We start from the raw sequence: 20,687 nt of genomic DNA, 5'->3' as shown, positions 1-20,687 counted from the left end.
GGACATTAAATATTGAGGAAGAAAACTCTCCATCAGAGTTTTATAACAATTCTAAATATCAGTATCCTGAATCCTAGAGCTCTCAAATTAATCAGAGAAATACTAATTACCCTAAAAAAACGCATACATCCAAATAAATTGTTGTTTGCTTGAACAAAACATTCTTACCTCTAGACAGGCCATCAAGGTAAAAACTTAGCAAAAATCTTTAGAGCTAAATAACTGTATTGACAAGCTATACCTAACAGATATCTACAGAGTATTTCAACTACTATTGTCACAATATATATTCCACTCAGAAACCCATGGAATGTTCTCCAAAGTAGATCATATCTTAGATCACAAGGGAAATCTTTCAAAATTCAAAAATAAAAATGAAATTACTCTTTGTATCCTGTCAGACCATGATGGGACCAAATTAGATCTAGACATCAAAAGGCATCACATAACATTCTGTAACTCACAGAGACTGAATAACACATTGCTAAATCATCAGTCAGTCACTGAAGAGATATGCAGGGAAGTTCCAACGTTTATGGAATTCAGTGGAAGTGAACACACAAAATACTACCTCCTCTGGGACACAGCAGCAGCACAGACAATACTCAGAGGAATATTTATAGCTTTGAGTATGTACATCAACAAATTAGATCAATCTTAAATCAGCACTAATGGTGCACCACTAAGTATTTGACAAAACAGGAAAAACAAAACCAAAAATCAGTAGACAGAAATAATACAAATTAGATTAAAGAAATAAATTAATCAGTCTCAAAAACATACAATCATAATTGACTTTTATCTACTAGTTGCTCAAAAATTCGCCCAATGAATGTCAATGTCGCTATTTTCAGAGATAGACTCAACCAGCTCAAACCAGTGAAAAAAACAAACTTCTAGGATTCTAAGAAACAACATTTTGTTTACCTTTTTAGCAGAAATTTACTCTGTTGTTCTTATTAAGGAGATTTATAGATGGATTACAATTACAAGTGTCAGATTATGAGTACATTTCCTTTTGTGAAATGTCTTCAGTACCCACACTTGTTCCCAATCCCACCCTCCTGTCCCTACCCATGTGTTAAATAGTTCACTTTCATCAATGTTCAATGAACTCCACTGTTGCAATTTTTCATTCTTTTCCCTAAAACTCTGTGCCCACCCCTCACATTCCTGAAGACATACAATGAATATACCAGGCATAAGGTAAAAAAGACAGAATTATCACAAACTTTAAACAACAACAAACACAAAACACAAAAGAAGTTTTCTGTTTCCATAACTCATAGTTAGTTTGAGAATGTATATCTTGTTATATTAATCTAATTATTTTTTATCATTAAGTCAATTCAGGGGTTAATGTGTGATAACATAATTTTGCTTTCTATTTAATGATGCTTTTTATTTTAATATTAAATATGTAAGTAACACAATTCAAGTCCTAGTGAAATTTAAAAGTTCAGATTTAAATGTTCCAAATGTCTAATAATTCAATTTTGGCAACCAAAATGAAAAACGGGCATGATTTATCCTCAAGAATGTCATTATTTCATGTGTAAAAAATAAAATAAATATAATGTTAATTCAGTGGACATAAGGAATCAAATATTTATGCAATTCATCAGTACCATAGATTATGACATCTATTAATAAAATTAATAGAACTTGTTTTAAGTAGATTACTTAAGACACGAAGAAAGTGATAATTTTCTTTTCTAAGTGAAGTTATATAGAAATCACAGTCCAAAGATTCCAGAATTCTGTGTGCTTTATACATGTCAATTTACACATATTCTAGGCTCATCTCAACATTATTTGAAGATAACTGAGAACAGAATTAGAATTAAAAAATCATGCAAACGGTTAGCTGTATTTTGTGACTAAATAGTTCTCTTTTATATCTCTTTATTTTATTTCAAAAGTCTGAAAAATTTATTTAAGTCACATCAAAAATAATGAGAAATAAACACCCTTAGCTCCTTAAAAGACAATCAATAAAAATAGGAAACAACAGGGCTGGGAAGGTAGCTCAGCGGTAGAGTGCATGCCTTGCAAGCATAAGGCCCTAGGTTCGATTCCTCAGCACCCCATAAACAGAAAAAGCCGGAAGTGGTGCTGTGGCTCCAGTGGTAGAGCGCTAGCCTTGAGCTGAAGAGCTGAGGGACAGCGCCCAGACCCAGAGTTCAGGTCCCATGACCGGCAAAAAAAAAAAAAATAGGAAGCAACAAAGAAAAAATTGAATCTCATTTTGCATGTGGTCTTTGTATATTGTGGTGCTTTGTTTTTGTGGATTATGTGACTATCCCATGAATCTGGGATCAAATCACAAGGGCTACAGGAAGAAAATTTCAAAATCTAGAGCAGCTAATATAACTGTGCAGTTGTTTGTTGGTTTCACTAAAGTCGCAGCTGGACATGAACATTACAAAGGAAAGAATTCTACTGCTTTGCAGGCAAGAATGTGATGAAAAACATACTGTTATCTTCTTAGATGAAATAAGAAGTCCACACTTTAAAAGCTGACTAAATGATCAGCCCTTTGAATAACAGTGCCATTTTTAATGCACTCTAGATAATTCAAATCCTTCATCCCTCCACAAACATTAATGACATTCACAAATCATTGCCGAGGGGAATTTCTGCTAATCAGAGACAAAATATTTTTAATTATGATATGAAAAATGCATTATCATGAATGAATGAAATCAGGGTGTAGATGGCTCAAGTGCTGGTTGGTTCTGTTAAATATTCTCATTATTTTGAATGATCTGGTGTTTTTGTCTGTGTGGAATTATGAATGTATTTTACGTCTGGGCAGGAAAATTTGATTATTAGATCACTGCTGACACCCAATGTCAGGAATCTAACCTGAGTCAGAGTGGTAAATATGTATGTGTGCGTGTGTGATTGTGTGGGTGCCTGCAAGTCTGTAGTTAGAAAGAAGTATCTCATTTTCCTCAGGGTATAAACTTAATTCTATTAGTTATACTTCATTAATGACAGCAGATAAACGTAACTAACATTTTGAGACATATGTTTATGTTCCTATGTTTGCATGAACAAAATAAAAAGTTATATTTTGGGTATGAGTTTTGTGAAACGTCAGTTGAAAGTATAAATATCATGACAAAGATGTCAATGGCAATTATTTCAGTGTAGATCAATTTCAGACAACACTTGGAAGAATATGTAATCATTTATGAAAATGCAACATTTATTGATTTTCAAAAGCTACACAATTAGAGAAATATTTTGGAAAACAATTAAATTATGGAAACATAAAAGTAATGTGATTATTTATTGCATACAGTTTTATATTTTAGTTTTGTCAAGTAAAAATGCCATTTATTTCTACTGTATAGGAAGGAAAATCCTAAATATTACAGTTTGTGCAATATTTCACATTGAGAAGCTTTGTCTATATCTTTGTCTATTTCTTTTGTTTCTGCTTTCCTATTCATAATTCTGTGTCTCATAGTCATCTTCTAAGGACTTTTTCTTTCTGCCAGTTTGAAGCTTGAACATACATTATGCTCTCAGTTTTGTTTTTTTTTTGTTTTTTGTTTTTGCAAACTGTAGTCAGTCTACTACTTGAACCATGCCCCAGCCCAGAATTTTTTTTTTTTAATTTTATTTTATTTTGTTTGAGAACATACTGTACAGAGGGGTTACAATTACATGGGCAGGAAAATGCATACATTTCTTACCAAGCATTGCAGCCTCCTCCTTTGTTTACCCTTCACCTCCCTTCCCAGCCTCCCCCTCCCCCCCACCCAATCAAACCCCCCCCTCCCCCCCACCGACATTGTAAAGCTGGTTTTGATATGACATTTTGTATTTCTCATTGTTGCAACAGGTCCACCTGAATCCTTAAACGACTTGTTTGTCCCCATCTCCTCCACATGTTATACTGACATCAAATATAGTGAAAGCGGGGGTTACACTGTGGGGGAGGGACATACAAAGCAACAAAGAAATAATATTATAAATGCGTTAGAAACACATGCATGAAAGAAACAAAAACATTAAAATACATATTTGAGGGTTCGTTTTCCTAACATCACATTCTCTGACTTTTTCCACTTGACTCATACCTATACTAGATATTGCAAATAAGGGAAACCATGGGACCTATGTTTCTTTGGGCCTGGCTTACTTCACTTAATATAATTTTTTCCAAGCCTTTCCATTTCCTAACAAATGGGGAAATGTCATTCTTTCTGATGGAGGCATAGAATTCCAGTGTGTATATATACCACATCTTCTTGATCCATTCATCTACTGAGGGGCATCTGGGTTGGTTCCATATCTTAGCTATGGTAAATAATGCTGCAATAAACATAGTTGTGCTGGTAGCTTTAGTGTGGCCTTGTTTGTGATCATTTGGGTAAATGCCCAAAAGTGGGATTGCTGGGTCATTGGGGAGCTCTATGTGGAGTCTTTTGAGGAACCTCCATACTGCTTTCCAAAGTGTTTGAACACGTTTACATTCCCACCAACAACGAAGTAAGGTTCCTTTCTGTCCACATCCCCTCCAGCATCTGTTGTTGTTAGAGTTCTTGATTTTGCTGTTCTAACTGGAGTGAGGTGATATCTCAATGTTGTTTTGATTTGCATTTCTTTTATGGCTAGGGATGTTGAACATTTCTTCATGTGTCTATTGGCCATCCTTCTTTCTTCTTCAGAGAAGCTTCTCTTTAAGTCTTTCGCCCACTTACTTATTGGGCAGTTGTTTCTTTGAGGATTTGTTGTTGGGTGGTTTAATTTTTTGAGTTCCAAGTATATTTTAGATATAAGACCCTTGTCCGTTGTATGGCTAGTAAAGATCTTCTCCCAATCCGTGGGCTTTCTATTGATCTTGCTAGCTATGTCATTTGCCCTGCAGAAGCTCTGCAACCTTATACAATCCCATTTGTCCAACCTTTCTTTGATTTGTTGTGTTTTCGGGTCTCTATTCAGAAAATTTCGGCCTGAGCCGAGGAGACCCAGGGTTTCTCCTATTCCATCCTGTAATGTTTTCAGAGTGTCTGCTTTGAGTTCAAGGTCTTTGATCCATTTGGAGTTGATTCTGGTGCAGGGTGATATATAAGGATCTAGCTTTAGTTTTCTACATGTAGTTAACCAGTTTTGCCAGCACCATTTACTGAAGACCAGCCCAGAAATTTTTGTAGTTAATTAGAGATAGAACCTCATGAACTTTCCTACCAGCCTGAAAACCATTATCCCCCAAGTCTCGTACTTAATAATTGGGAATATAGAGATGAGTCTTGGATCTGAAGAGTCAATGACTTTTCGTGTCTTATAGCTTGTACATGTTTGCTAGTAATTGCAATAATAAATTAGCACAGATTGGGTAGCATTAACATTGTAAATACATTGTCTCTGAGTTGGTGGAATTAGAACTCCAGATTAGAGTTGGCTTCTGATTCCTCTTTCCTTGGCATATTCAAGACATTCTGCTTCTCTTGGAGTAGACTTCAACTTAAATGCTACCTTTGAGATTCTGTTTCCATATGCAGTCACTTTGTAAGACAATGGGTTTTTTTAACTTTAGTCTGATTTCAGTGGGACATAACATATTACTTAATAGAAGAAAATCTCTAATATGAAATTATTTGTTTGGGGCAGGGAAGTTATGGTTATACTTTTTAAAAATAGCAAAAGAGGTAAAGGTTTTATTAGAACTTGTAAGACAAGTATGAAGTCTTGATCTTAGATATGCCACATTTAAATTCCCAACGCTACTGGATATTGAACTCAAAGCCTATACTTGTGAACCAGCATCTCTACTACTACCATACCTGCAGATTATAATTTGATTGCTTATTTTGAGGTAGTATCACTATGCCTGGGCCTGCTTGGACTGAGGTCCTCCTAACACAAGCATAAAACATTTTGCCTGGAACGGGAACTCTCTAAGCTCTGTTTTCCAAGTAAATAATATTATAGTTTTGAGCCACTTTATCCAGTAAAGGTATTCAATTTCAAAGTATCTTGACATTGCCTATATTTGTGCTTAACATATATAGCTAACCTTAATTTTCTCCCTCTTTTGTTTAGTACTCTGAGTTGAAAACATTGGCTTTCTTGATATACATGGCTTTCTTTTGGATGGAATCACATCACAATCAAAAAAGTCTCACAAAAGTTTATGTCAAAAATCATGGATAACACAGCTTCAGGTTGGAAAAATCACTGATCTTTAAGTTATAATTGCAGTATTATTTATAGTGTTAGTCAATGCTTGCTTAAGTATCAGGAGGAAGCAGAAATGTGAAAGATGTCAGGTCTCTGTAGAAATTTTGTAGTTGTCACTTCATGTTGTCTTCCTTCCTTTAAGCTTGTTTCATTAAAACCCTCTGGGTGTATATTGGTTGGACTGATTGTTAATCATCTCTGGAAATAAAGCTGATTTTAAAAGGCTGATGGTGTTGTAAATAAAGGAATGATCAGAATGAGCAGAGATATTGTCACAGATTGAGCCGACCAGGTTAACTGCTGAACAGCAAAAAAAAAGCAAAGTTTCAAGTTTGATGATCCACATTGGAACATATACAGGTATATATATATATACATATACATATATACATATACATATACATACATACATGAAAAAATAAATCTCCAGTAGATTATAGAGAAACTTGGTGTGACAGGTATTAAACTATATCAAACTGGTTGCAGGAAAGGTACAGTAAAATATAGATGGTTTAGCATAGATTTTGCACACATTTTGTAGAGGATGAAAATTCTTCCTTCATTATATACTTTACAAATATCCTTATTATGTTTTAAGTTTTTTTCTGAAAATACCATACAGAGGGGTTACAATTACAGGGACAATGTAATAAGTACATTTCTTATCAAGCACTGTTACCCTTTCCATCTCCCTTTCCATCTCCCTTTCCTGACCCTCTCTCCCATCTTGATCCAAAGTTGTAAATTTCATTTTTCTACATAACATCTTGTACATCTCATTGTTGCACTGGGTCCACCTGTATCCCTATTTAAACAATTTGGTTTTTTCTTCCCCTCCACAAATTATACCAACATCAAATACAATAAAATCTAGGTTAAGATTTTTCTTATATTGTAGTAGGAGCATCTTTAAAATGCTGAAAACTTGAATTACACAAAACATTCAACATGGGTAGGCACTGGTGGCTCAAGGATGTAATCTTCGCTAGTTAAGTGGCTAAGATGTGAAGATCACAGTTCAAATCCAGCCTGCATAGGAAAGTTCATTAGATTCTTATCTCCAATTAACCACCAGGGCAAATGGAGTTCCAGTTCAGATTGTATGTGGAGCACTGGCTTAGGACACAAAAACATCATCCAGGCCCTGAGTTTAAGCCCTGGGATCAACAGAAACAAAAATATAAAATAAAACATGGAGTTAGATATTTTATAATGAAGCATAATTTAATATACTCTACATTGTTAGAAAGACTAGGTTTCTGGATTAGCTTTATAACCTACCATAATAAGTGATGTTGTCGACTTATTGAACAGAAATGTTGATTCAGATTTACAAGTTTGAATGTTTCAGTGTATGTTCAGTTGGTTTTATTGCTTTGGGAGCCTGTGACAAGACAATGGCAAGGTGGCGAGTATGTCAAAGAGAAAAGCTTTTGACCTAGACTGATTAAAAGATAAAATAAGAAAGTAGTTGAGAGTCTATGTTCTCATAGCTTACACGCTGAAGAACTTAATATCCAGAACTATTCAGATATTCTCCACAGTCTGGGAGGAAATAGAAAATCATTTTTCTTTAACACATAGATCTTTCTGGGGCATTCTAAAACCAATTGGCAGCACCTTCACAAATATTTCTGTAAATTCTAATCAGAACTCAGCAGACTAAATATTTTATGGAATTCCTATTAAAATATTTTCTTGCAGACGAGGTGGGTCTTTATACTACAAATGTGTGTATCTGTGTGTTTGTATGTGTGTTGTGTGTGTTTGAATAAACTAATAAAACAATGTAGCAGAGAAAAGTATTAATGGGGCTGGGAAGGTGGCTTAGTTGTGGAGCCCTTGCCTTGCATGCATGAGGCCCTTGGTTAGATTCCTCAGCACTACATAAACAAAAAGAAAAAAGCCAGAAGTGGCGCTGTGGCTCAAGTGGTAGAGCGCTAACCTTGAGCTGAATAGCTGAGCGACAACGCCCAGGCCCAGAGTTCAGGCCCCACAACCGTACCCCCCAAAAAATATTAGTATGGCCTTTCGTTTTTCTTCTTATACTATGAAAGTGTGCCACAATTCCCAATCAAATCCTATCCAAGATTCAAACATTAATACTGTCCCAAAAGTTTTGCATGCATGAAGGGCAGGGAAGGTGGCTCAGTGGTAGAGCACTTACCTTACATACCAAAAGTTTTGCATGCCAATCCAAGTATATCTACCTCATTTAAGATGGCCATGGTATATAAAATTTTAAGTCCTCCAATTACGTTTCACCAAGGAAACAACATATAATATTTCTTTAAAAATACCTAGATTGTAGAACACTTTACCCAGAAAATTGAAGGAATATACTTTATGGAATTTAATTTAAATATTAATCACTGAAATGGATGTTCTATATCCACAACTCAGAGCCCTATTAAACTACATAATTGCAAAACTCATCTATTACCATCTTCCATGAACACAGTCCCTCATGAAAACAAACCAGATGTGATAAACAAATTAACATGTACACCATTGTCAAATGCAGCTGTTCTAAAGCATGGAACTGACAGAGCAATTAATGCCTGTAAACAGTTGTTTCTAAGGAGTACGGAAAGTGATTTTCCACTATAAGTGGAAAAGTCCACAGCTGTTTCAGATTGTGTTTCATTGTTGGCATTTGTGAGATATATTTTGGAAAACACAATGAATTAAAACACACTGTTTTGTAAAACTTTGCTGGCTGACACAGCAGGGAAGGAAAACTTTTGACATGTTTCAAATGAAAAGCCAGACAATAGGGTGGGTAAGTTGTGGTATGCAGTTTAAATACAGACTGAAGCAAACCAAAGAATGGGAAAAATTCTTTTTCCTTTAGAAATGCTCTCTGGGTATATTGTGCTATACATTATAATGGTGAAATAATCATTTCTTTGGAAAACTAAGGAAAAAACACTCACCTGTTGAACTTCTTTTTAAAGTGAATCTTAAATGACAAGGATGAAGAAATTTAAATGGGTTCATATTATCCAGTATTACTTTAATTTTTGATTAAAAGTTTAAAACAAACTGACAAACTATTAGTCCATGAAGATTTACAGAGTAAGTTTCTGGCATATATTTTATTTTGTTCCTCTTCTTTGGGGGGTGATATAAATATTTTATTTCAAAAAGGCAACTGGTTTTAACCATTACCCACAAAATTTGTGCAGTCATAGAATAAGATTTTTTTTGATTAATTTAAGACAATAGTAGGCTCATTTTATGCCATCAGAAATATAAAAACCAATGACATTTTCACTGAACAACCACTAATAAAAAATCATGAAATAATATAGTAAAACTCCGTGTCAATTTTTTTTTGTTGGTTGTGGGCCTTGATCTCTGGGCCTGGGCACTGTCCCTCAGCTCTTCAGCTCAAGGCTACCACTGTACCATTTGAGCCACAGTGCCATTTCTGGTTTTAAGGCAGATTATTGGAGATAAGAGTCTCACAGACTTTTCTGCCCAGGCTGGCTTTCAACAACGATGCTCAGATCTCATACTCCTGTCTAGCGCGGATTACAGGCATGAACCACCAAAGTCCAGATCCAGGTGAATTTTTAAAAAACAAGCTTATTGAAACTTCTAGCTTTTTCCAGTAAACAATCTTATTTTTTTTCAGAATTAGCTTATAACTGAGTAATTTTTAGATGTAACCGTGAATTTTTTGTTTGTTTGTTTTTGGTCCGGTCATGGGGCCTAAACTCTGGGACTGAGCACTGTCCCTCAGCTCTTCAGCTCAAGGCTAGTGCCATACCACTTGAGCCACCTTCGCCATTTCCAGCTTTTTACTTTTTGCTTATGTGGTGCTGAGGAGTCGAACCCAGGGCCTCAGGCATGCAAGGCAAGCGCTCTACCACTGAGCCAACTTCCCAGCCCATAACGCTGAATTTTTTTATAGAATCAAATATAATTCTATTACTCAGTATTTCACAAAAATCCACTGTAATTGACTTTCCCCAAAAGAAATTATTACATACTATCTCACATACTATAATCATTACATTCTAAATAGTTTGGACCATTTCATATAAATTCTAGGTGCTATTTTACATTATAAATTCACATCTGTGGTTTTAAACTAAGGAGAAAAGATTTTAGAGGTAAAATGACATATGAATATGTAGTGTGGCTCAATTGAACCAAAAATTGTGAATTCATACAGACAAAATTATTTTCTTTCCACTAAATACGTTGAAGTAATACCATTGGAAATATTGAGGCAGGAAGTGGCAGAATTCAAATCTCATCAAACAATGTCTCTCTTATTCTGCTAACCCCTGCACTAAGAAGATGTCCCTTTTCCCAGTTGTCACAAAACTTGCAGTGTCTCTCTGAGAATTCTATTTGGAAAAGTTCTAAATCACTGATTCTTTTTTTTTGTATTTTCTGTTATATAAAACAAAATATAGGCACAAAACAATTGAAATAAAATGCACACATATGTTGAAGTCATCACAGCTGGAAAAACAAACAACAAATTGGAACTTCCCCAGAACAAAAACATGTTGTGCCCAGTTTATTTTTTAAATTACAAAACCTTCAAACATACGTTAATTTAAGTAGAGCTATAACTGTCTCTCAGAAATAAGGTTGTGTTAATTTGTAATTAAATTCATCTGGATCAACCTAATATAGAAAATCCCTTGAATGGATCAAATTGTTTAAAACAAATGAAGGGGTATATAAAGTAAGATCTGCACATATTTAAAAGAAAAAATGCTACAGTATTAAATCCCCAAAATCATAACATTCTTAAAAATTCGGAAATGCAATTAGTAATTCCAAAATATCCATAATGAGAGCTAAATACTACTGACTTAACAAGAACAAAATGTGCAAATAATAGAATCTGAGCAGTGTACATGAGTGTACATAATTTAAAAATACTCCAAATTATACTGTTTTTAGAAGATTGAATGTGGATTATCTAAAGGAAAACAGTAGCACATTATATAAATGAAATTAAAAATCTCATGAAAAGAGAGAAGAGTAGTAGTTTCTGGAAAATAATATTTTAATAAATGGTGGTCAAAATCTAGTACTGACTAAATTGTATACCTAATTAATTAGATCCAAAGAAGACCCAAGTTACTCGAGCTGATTTGAAACTGTGGCAAAGTAGTAGAATACAACTGTAACATTATTATGGATGTTGACTCTGGCATGGAATTCAGTTCCTCTTTGAGCTGACAAATGAATATATGAAAGAACATAACTTCTCCAACTAAATATCAAGACCTAACTATACATATAACTAGAAAAGTCATCATGCAATCCGTATTGCAACTGGAATAAAAAGAAAAATCAGTCATACTGATTTTGTATTTATTTTATAAGTTGGCTTTTTTCAAAAATTATATCCTTTGTCTTACATTTTTTAAACATTGTGTTAAATGATTTATATCTTGGTAACTAATTTTGGATGCCTCCTTAATATTTGTTCTGGGTTTAATATCTCACTTCAGTTCCTAACCCATGAAATCTTGTTGTTTACAAAACAAATGCTAATAACCACTGTTTTTAATACACAAAATCTCATAAGCATGATTTCAGGAAGCATAGGTTAACATTTTGATATCATGGTCTCATGACTGATGAGGCCTATTGCATGAGTAAAGTTGTACCTACATTCCTCAGCCTAAATTTAGCCACTTTTAAAAAATGTTTATACCTTTATCTGTCACCCATCAGAGGTTAAACCAGAATATAGACTCTAAGGAAAATCATAAGGTAAGAATTGAGCTCTTCTGGATATAAAGTAAACCAAAATGCAGGATAGAGTAACTCATTCGACTAAAGTCAACTTATTTCTCTAAAACATGTTAAGCATTCCCTTACAATGTGTATTATTCTCAAGAAGGGACTGAAGAATGTGAGAAGAGGACTAAGCAAGTATTGTCTTCAAATATACATAATTTAGATTTACCTCTTTATTTCGTTACAGAAATTTTTGATAAAAACGGTTTGAATAATTGATTTCCTGGTCAGGTATAATATACTCTAGTTACATATACCAAACAGCATTCAGAAAATGGTATATAGTAATTGAGTAGAAAAATATTCTATAAATAACAAAAAGTATATACCTATAGGATAATATTTTGAAGAGTCAATTGGAAATATTCTAATATAATAATTTGAACAATTTCACATTGACAGTAATTATCTAGAATACTTTAATGCTAATTGGACAAGATTGTCCTTCTAAATGAGCAAAACCTATTTCTCCTTTCACTTTATCAGGGAAATATCTAAGCTAAAAATGGAAAATAACATGAATCTATAACAACTGGAATGAATTTTACTTTTTATTAGCAAATATTAATTTCACAAAAGTATTTTATTGTGTTATACACATATGTCAACATAATGTAGCTTGTTAAATTTTATTCCTTTTATTAATTTTATTATCCTATTTTTACACTTGTATTTTATTATGTCATCATACTAATTTATGAAATATTTGAACATATTTACTCCACAATATTTCTCTTCATCTCATCTCTTACTTTTTTCCAAACTTAATCAGTTCCATCTTTACACGTGGGTCATTCATTTTATTTTCTGGATCTAGAGTCTGCATATGAGAAATCTAATATTTGTTTTTCACAGTATCACTAATTGCTTTAATATGAAGGTTTCCAATTCTATTTTCTTGAAGATGATATGATTTCATAATTATTTGTGGCTAAATAGTATATCATTGTGTGTGTGTGTGTATATATATATATATATATATATACATATATATATATATATATGTATATATATATATATATACATATATATATATATATATATGTTACAGTTTCTCTCTTCAATGAGTGATTAAGAAACATGTAGTTAATTCTGTAGTTATTTATGCTTTTTTATGTGGGAGAAGGAAGGATGGAAATAATGATGTTTGGAATAAGAAACATGCTCTTTAGACAGGCACTCTACTATAAGGATACAGGTGGACCCGTTGCAACAATGAGAAGTACAAGTTGTCATGTTGAAAACGAACTTTACAACATTGGTGCAGGGTGGAGAGGACTGGGTGAGGGGTGGGGAGAGGTGGGAAGGGATGAGAAGGGGAAACAAAGGAGGAGGCTACAATGCTTGATAAATATATTCATTATCTTGCCCATCTAAGTGTAACCCCTCTATACAGCATTTTCACAATAAAAAATAAATAAAAATTTTAAAAAAAAGAAACATCTCTCATCTGCTCTTTCATCAGTATTTCAATAATGCATTGTATTTAAAAATAAAATATAATTACATTTGCAAAGGTTTTCTTTTTCAGTATATATATATATATATTATTTTTATTACAATGTTACCTTTAGTATGTCATTTGAGTATGGGGATGTATGTGAGCATAAAAATCTAGGCATGTTTGTACATGCAGCTGACTCAAAGGAAACTGAGTGTATGTGAGATACAGGATTCAAATGAAAGTTTGAGACCTGTAAGTTGCTAAATTGATGTATATGTCCAGTTTGTGGAGTGTGATTTCAAGATCACATTTGGGTAGGTTTTATACCAACTAAGTAGATGTTTCTAATCCAAAATTGTAAGGAATAAAACAACAACTCTGTTTCATAATCATTCAGTCTTAGTACTCCAGACATTGTAATAAGTTGATAAAATGATTGAAAGTATGGTGGGTCAGCAGTAAGCCTTTAGACACTCTACATTTTCCCCAAAATCTTCAGATGTACTCTTTGGATATAAATTAAAAGTATATTTATCAACATACAGATATAATATGATCTTATATATGTAAATATATGTATATATTATAAATACATCATATATTTACTTATATTTTAAATGTTTATCACAAATATTGATTTATATTTAAATGTAATTCATCTCATCATAGACACATAGACAGACAGACAGACAGACTGACAGGCAGACAGACATACAGACAGATAGACAGATAGATAGATAGATAGATTGATAGATAGATAGACAGACAGACAGACAGACAGACACACAGACAGACAGACAGACAGACAGACAGACAGACAACAGACAGACAGACAGACAGATAGATAGATAGATAGATAGATAGATAGATAGATAGATAGATAGATAGATAGATAGATAGATAGATAGATAGATAGATAGATACTTTTTTTTGGTCAGTCGTGGGGCTTGAACTCTGGGCTTAGGTGCTGTCCAAGTACTCTTCAGATCAAGGCAAGAGCTCTACTGCTTGAGACATAGCGCTATTTCCAGTTTTCTGGTAGTTTATTGGCGATAAGAATCTCATGGATTTTCCTGCCTGAGCTGGCATTGAACTATGATCCTCAGATCTCAGCCTCCTGAAGAGCTAGGATTATAGACATGAGCCACGGGCACCCGACTACATTTATATCTGAGATTTGTTAGTGGAACAAAAGGTACAGAAACTATTATTCTTATCATGAAAGGACTTCACACTGACAGGTATAATTACAAGAAGAAAAACAATAACTATTCACAGTTGCACAAAAATACCTTAGGTGCCTAGCAAGACAGCATGCGTTTCCAGAAAATGCATGTGGTGTGAGCAGTTTGCAACCCAAGCGACAGTGGACCCTAAACAACCCTGACAATTGCATAAACACAACCCTCTATGACAGATTTAGCAAGGCCTATCTTAGAGATTCTTTTTAGGGACATGATGAAAAAATTTATATTTTAGTTGTGATTACAGAACTCTTTTACACATATCACTCAACCATTAACTATATTTAACATAGTTCCTATTGCTCTAACTTATATTTTCTTGGCTCAGTAAATTGTTTTTTGTTTGTGACAAATTAGCTGTTCAAAAACATAGACATGGGTTTTTAATATTTTTGAAATTACTGTCTGTATAGTGTTGTATGAGATGAGCTTCTCTTTACCATATCAGGAATAAACTTAATCTGATTCAAACTTGGAAAAAGGTAGCTTGTTCTCTCTCCTAGAAAACCATCTATATAAACTTCTTTACATGTAAACAGACCCTCATTTACTTGCAAAAGTCTGTCAGTGAGTCAAACCTAACTCACCCAAGTGAGGTGAATTCTTCTCTCATGCTTCCTTTACATTAAAAATGGTAAGAACTGTTCAGTAATGTGCATACTTTTTAGTATGAAGTGTGACTCCCATTTTAAATAATATAAATCAATTAGAGGAATTAGTTTAAGATGTGAAAGAGCCTTAAAAAGAGTCTTGGACCTTGAAAATTTTCCTGGGTATGAATTTTTGGAGAAATATCCCTTTTCAAAGACAAAGGACCCATTTAAAAAAAATATTGTTCTGGTACTGGGGTTTGAACTCCTGGCCTTGACCTCTATCTGGGCTTTAATTCTCAATGTTTGCTCTACACCACCTGAGCCACACCTTCACTTCTTCCATTTACCACAAGTGGAGAAAAGAATCTCTTAGGTTTATCTACTTGGAATAGCTTCGAATTGCAATTGTCAAATTTGAACCTACCAACTATCTAGGTGTAAGCTCCTGGTGCTGTGCTAGAACTCACTTCTTAAGAATAAAAAAAAATCACAAAAAGAGGAGAAAAAAACATTTGTTCAATTATTTATGTGTTGTCTGATAAACCTAATCACTTGCTACTGGAAGACAAAAAGAGAAAAGTTAGAGATGAATATGCAGGAGAGAGACACAAAGAAAGAAGAAAGGAAGGGAGGTTAAATGAGGGGAGGGGAGTGGAGGGGAGGATACGAGAGGACCAGGTAGCTGAGTAGAATTGTCTACTCCTCACTTAGGTTTTGTTGGACAATCAGTACCTTTGCTTTTATGTAGCCAAAGCTTTTTATTTTTGGTATTAGTAAGCTGGGATATAAAATACCAATTTATGGGTAATAACCTGTAAGTGTGCTTCCTTCTGCACCAAGGAAGCCACAGTTAGGTTACTGTCAGAGAGAAGGCAAGAGGAAGCAATTTAAGTGATTCTGAGAAACAATAATTGACATGCCAGGAATGCTCCCTTGTATGGTGTAGTCAAGCATCAATCTCGTTCCCTGCTCCAGTCTTCCTCTCAACAAGAAAAGCAGAAACAGAAGAAGAAGGAGATATCTGAGTAATGATCATCACTCTGTTTACCCTCATCCCTTGGTTTCAAAAAATATAAAGTGAAAGGAGACTTAACCTGAACTAGTGGGGAACATGGGAGGAAAAATTTCAGTCTAACTTATTGTGAAACTTTTAAAATAATTGTAGCAGCATTTCAAACACTGAAATAAAACTTTTTAAATTATTAACAGAAAGTAATTTGAAATTTATCGAAAATTTAGAAGACTACATGGCTCACTACATAGTGTAAACTGAAAATTAAAACTGATTACTGCTTCTATCATCAGAAATTGAAGATCGTCCCTAAACTTCCAATACTAGGTAAATTACCCTTGATATTCACTTATACTGTGTGAATATAATTCAGAAAATATGACTTTAAATTTAGACTTCTGAAATGATAAGCGATGGGAATTCAGGATAGATAACATAATGCTAAGAGCATGGAAATTATTTCCCTTCCAACTTCAGTGTGTAGAGAATAAAAATGCTCTATTGGATGGCCCTGAAAGTCCAATTCTAAATTTAGGACAGAAGGTGAATAGTAAAGGAGATCTATCTTAGCCATTCTGAGATTAGTTTTGTGGAGAAATATACTCATTTATGTTGGTCAAACCTGGAAGAGAGGATGTGGCAAGCCCATAGCCAAATGCCAAAGTAGAGATATCTAACAAAATACCATGAATTTGAAACAAGTCTTAAAAGGGGATCTGGGCTAAAAGGGAGTAGAGTAGAAGAATGGAGAGGCAAATGGTGGACTAATACATTCATAACATTCAATGTACACGTCAGAATCTAAGTAGGAAACATGAAGGGATAGGTGGGGTTGTGGTAAGGGAAGGAAGAAAAATGTGAAGTTTGACAATAATCCAGATGCACTGTATATTGAAATGCACATACACTCTATTCAACACTGACATGATGAAGCAAAACCCCTCTGCACAACTAGCTAAACATAAATTTTTTGAAGTTTTAATATTCAGAGACCAGAGCATAAACCTTTAGAGATTAATAAGAAGAGAATTGGCATATTGTTGAGGCTTGTTTCCCTTTCAATATACAAAATTTAGCGTGTCAAGTCTGCTGAAAATGTAAATTTTATTTTGCCTATTCTTTTATGCAAATTGCTTAAAATGTAGAGAACCAAATTCCAATATCCCTTCATTTCCAATAAAAAAAACTTATGCAGCTTTAAGTTTCTCAGTTATTTCTAAATACCTTAATGCAATGCATTATTGGAACTAATTTGATTCCATATTTAAATTTATTGTTTTGCTGTTGTGAAAGTACTGTACAAAGGGGTTTCAATTACATGGGCAAGATAATGACTACATTTCTTATCAAGCATGGTAGCTTCCTCCTTTGTTTCCCCTTCCCATAACTTCCTGTCCTCTCCCCACTCCCCAACCAATCCTCCCCCCCCACCAAAATTTTAAAGTTTGTTTTCTACATAATGACTTGTACATCTCATTGTTGTAATGGTCAAACTGTATCCCTATTATTTAAACGATTTGCTTTTTCCCTTCCCCTCCACAAATTATAACAACATCAAGTACAGTGAAAGCAGGGTTTTTTACAGTGGAGGTGGGACATACAAAGCAATAAAGAAATAATCTTATAAATGTGTTAGAAACAATCGCATTACAGGAAAAATAAACAATTGAATATATATCTTAGGTTTCATTTCCCTAACATCAACTTGTCTGACAGTTTCTGTTTGTCTCAGACATATACTAGTTATTGCAAATAAGGGAAAACATGGTACTTAATGTTTCTTTGGGCCTGGCTTACATCACTTAATATATTTTTTTTCCTAATCTTTCCATTTCTTAACAAATGGAGCAATGTCATTCTTTCTGATGGAGACATAGAATTCCAGTGTGTATATTTACAACATTTTCGTGATCTACTCATCTACTAAGGGTCATCTGGGTTGATTCCATATATTAGCTATGGTAAATAATGATGCAATAAACATAGTTGTGCTAGAAGCTCTAGTGTGGTCTTGTTTGTGAACATTTGGGTAAATACCCAAAGTGGGATTGGTGGGTCATAGGGGAGCTCTATGTGAAGACTTTTGAGGAACCTCAATAATTAATTCCAAACTGGCTGAACAAGTTTAGACTCCCATCAACAATACATTCATGTTCCTTTCTTTCCACATCCCATCCAGCATCTGTTGTTATTAGAGTTCTTGAATTTTGCTATTCTAACTGGCATGACGTGGTGTCTCAATGTTGTTTTGATTTATATTTCTTGTATGACTAGGGAGGTTGAGCATTTCTTCATTTGTCTACTGGCCATCCTTCTTTCTTCTTTAGAGAACATTCTCTTTAAGTCTTTAGCCCACTTATTTATCTTCTTTGAAGATTTTTTTGGGGGGGATTTAATTTTTGAGTTACAGGTATATTTTAGATAAGAGACCCTTGTCCATTTTATGGCTAGTGAAGACCTTCTCCCAATCCGTAGGCTTTCTATTAATCTTGGTAGCTATGTCCTTTGACATGCAGAAACTCTGCAATTTTATGCATTCCCATTTGTCCAACTTTTCTTTGATTTGTTGTGTTTCCAGGTCTCTACTAAGAAAATTTCAGCCTGTGCCAACAAGACCTAGGGTTTCTCCTATTCCATCCTGTAATGTTTTCAGAGTGTCTGCTTTGACTCTGAGGTCTTTGATCCATTTGGAGTTGATTCTGGTTCAGGGTGATACATATGTATCTTGCTTTAGTGTTCTACAAGTTGTTTACCAATTTTGCCAGCACCAATTACTGAAGAAGCTGTCTTTCTTCCATTCTATTTTTTAGCTCCCTTATCGAAGATTAGATGGCTATAGTTCTGTAGGTTCATTTCTGGGTTTTCAATTCTATTCCATTGGTCCTGAGGTCTTTCTTGTGCCAGTACCAAGCTGTTTTGGTTACTATGGCTATGTAGTTGAATTTGAATTTGTATTGATATTCTTCCAGCACTGTTCTTTCTGTTAAGGATCATTTTTTGCTATTCAGGGTCTTTTATTGTTCCATATGAATTTTTTGATTGCCTGTTCTATTTCCTTGAAGAATGAGGTTGGAATATTGATAGGAACCACCTTGAATTTGTAGATAGTCTTCGGAAATACTGCCATTTTCACGATGTTGATCTTTCCAATCCAGAAGCATGGGAGTTTTTGCCACTCTCTAAGTTCAGTTTTGATTTCTTTTTTCAGTTTTTTAAACTTTTCATCATAGATACCCTTCACTTCTTTGGCTAATTCCTAGGTATTTTACTTTTTGTGGAGCTATTACGAATGGAGTTGCTTTCCTAATTTCAGCCACACTTTTCTTATTGTTGGCATACAGAAAAGCTATTGATTTTTGAGGATTAATTTTACACCCTGCTACTTTGCCAAAGTTTTGAATCAGCTTGAGTAATTTTGGAGTGGACTCTGTGCGATTCTTTAATTACAAGAACATTTCATCTGCAAAGAGGGAGAGTTTTACTTCTTCTTAACCTATTTGGATCCCTTTTATATTTTCACCTTGTCTTATTGTTGTAGTTAGTCATTCAAATACTAGATTGAAGAGAAGTGGAGAGAGTGGGCATCCTTGGCTCATTCCTGAGTAAGAGGAAATAGCTTTAGAATTTCACCATTAAGTAAAATGATGGCTATAGGTTTGTCATATACAGCCTTTATTGTATTGAGGAATGTTCCATGGATTCCTAATTTTTCCAGAACCTTCATAATAAAGGGGTGTTGGATCGTGTCGAATGCTTTTTCTGCATCTATTGAGAAAACCGTGTGGTTCTTATCCTTGCTGCTGTTGATGTGATGAATTATATTAATTGATTTGCATATATTAAACCAGCTTTGCATCCCTGAAAGGAATCCTGTTTGACCCTGATGTATGATTTTTTGGATGAATTGTTGAAGTCAAGTGGCCAAAATTTTGTTGAGAAACTTTGCATCAATGTTCATAAACGAAATGGGTCTATAGTTCTCTTTCCTTGATGAGGCCCTTCATGGTTTTGGGATGTGTGTTATGATGGCCTCATAGAATGAGTTCATTAGTGAACTTACTCTTTCAGTATCATTGAAGAGTTGGAGGAGTATTGGTGTGATCTCTGCTTTGAAGGCCTTATAGAATTCTGCTGTAAAACCATTTGGTCCTGGGCTTTTCTTACATGGGAGGTCTCTTATTGCTGGTTCTATTTCAATGCTTGACCCACTCGTGATTCAGTAGTGTGTTGTTCAGGATCCATGTACTACATGACTTTTTTTGGTGGCTTTTGGTGTTGAGCTCTAATTTTATTCCCTTGCGGTCTGAGAGAATGCAAGGTATAACTTCAATGTTTCTGAATTTGGACAAGTTTGCTTTGTGGCCTAAAATGTGGTCTATTTTGGAAAATGTTCCATGTGCTGTGGAGAAAAACGTATT

Source organism: Dipodomys spectabilis, unplaced genomic scaffold (assembly GCF_019054845.1).
Source record: "Dipodomys spectabilis isolate Male_0828 unplaced genomic scaffold, ASM1905484v1 ptg000203l, whole genome shotgun sequence".
Lineage (NCBI taxonomy): Eukaryota > Metazoa > Chordata > Mammalia > Rodentia > Heteromyidae > Dipodomys > Dipodomys spectabilis.
The sequence above is the reverse complement of the archived record's forward strand: the minus strand, read 5'-3'. Positions refer to the sequence as shown.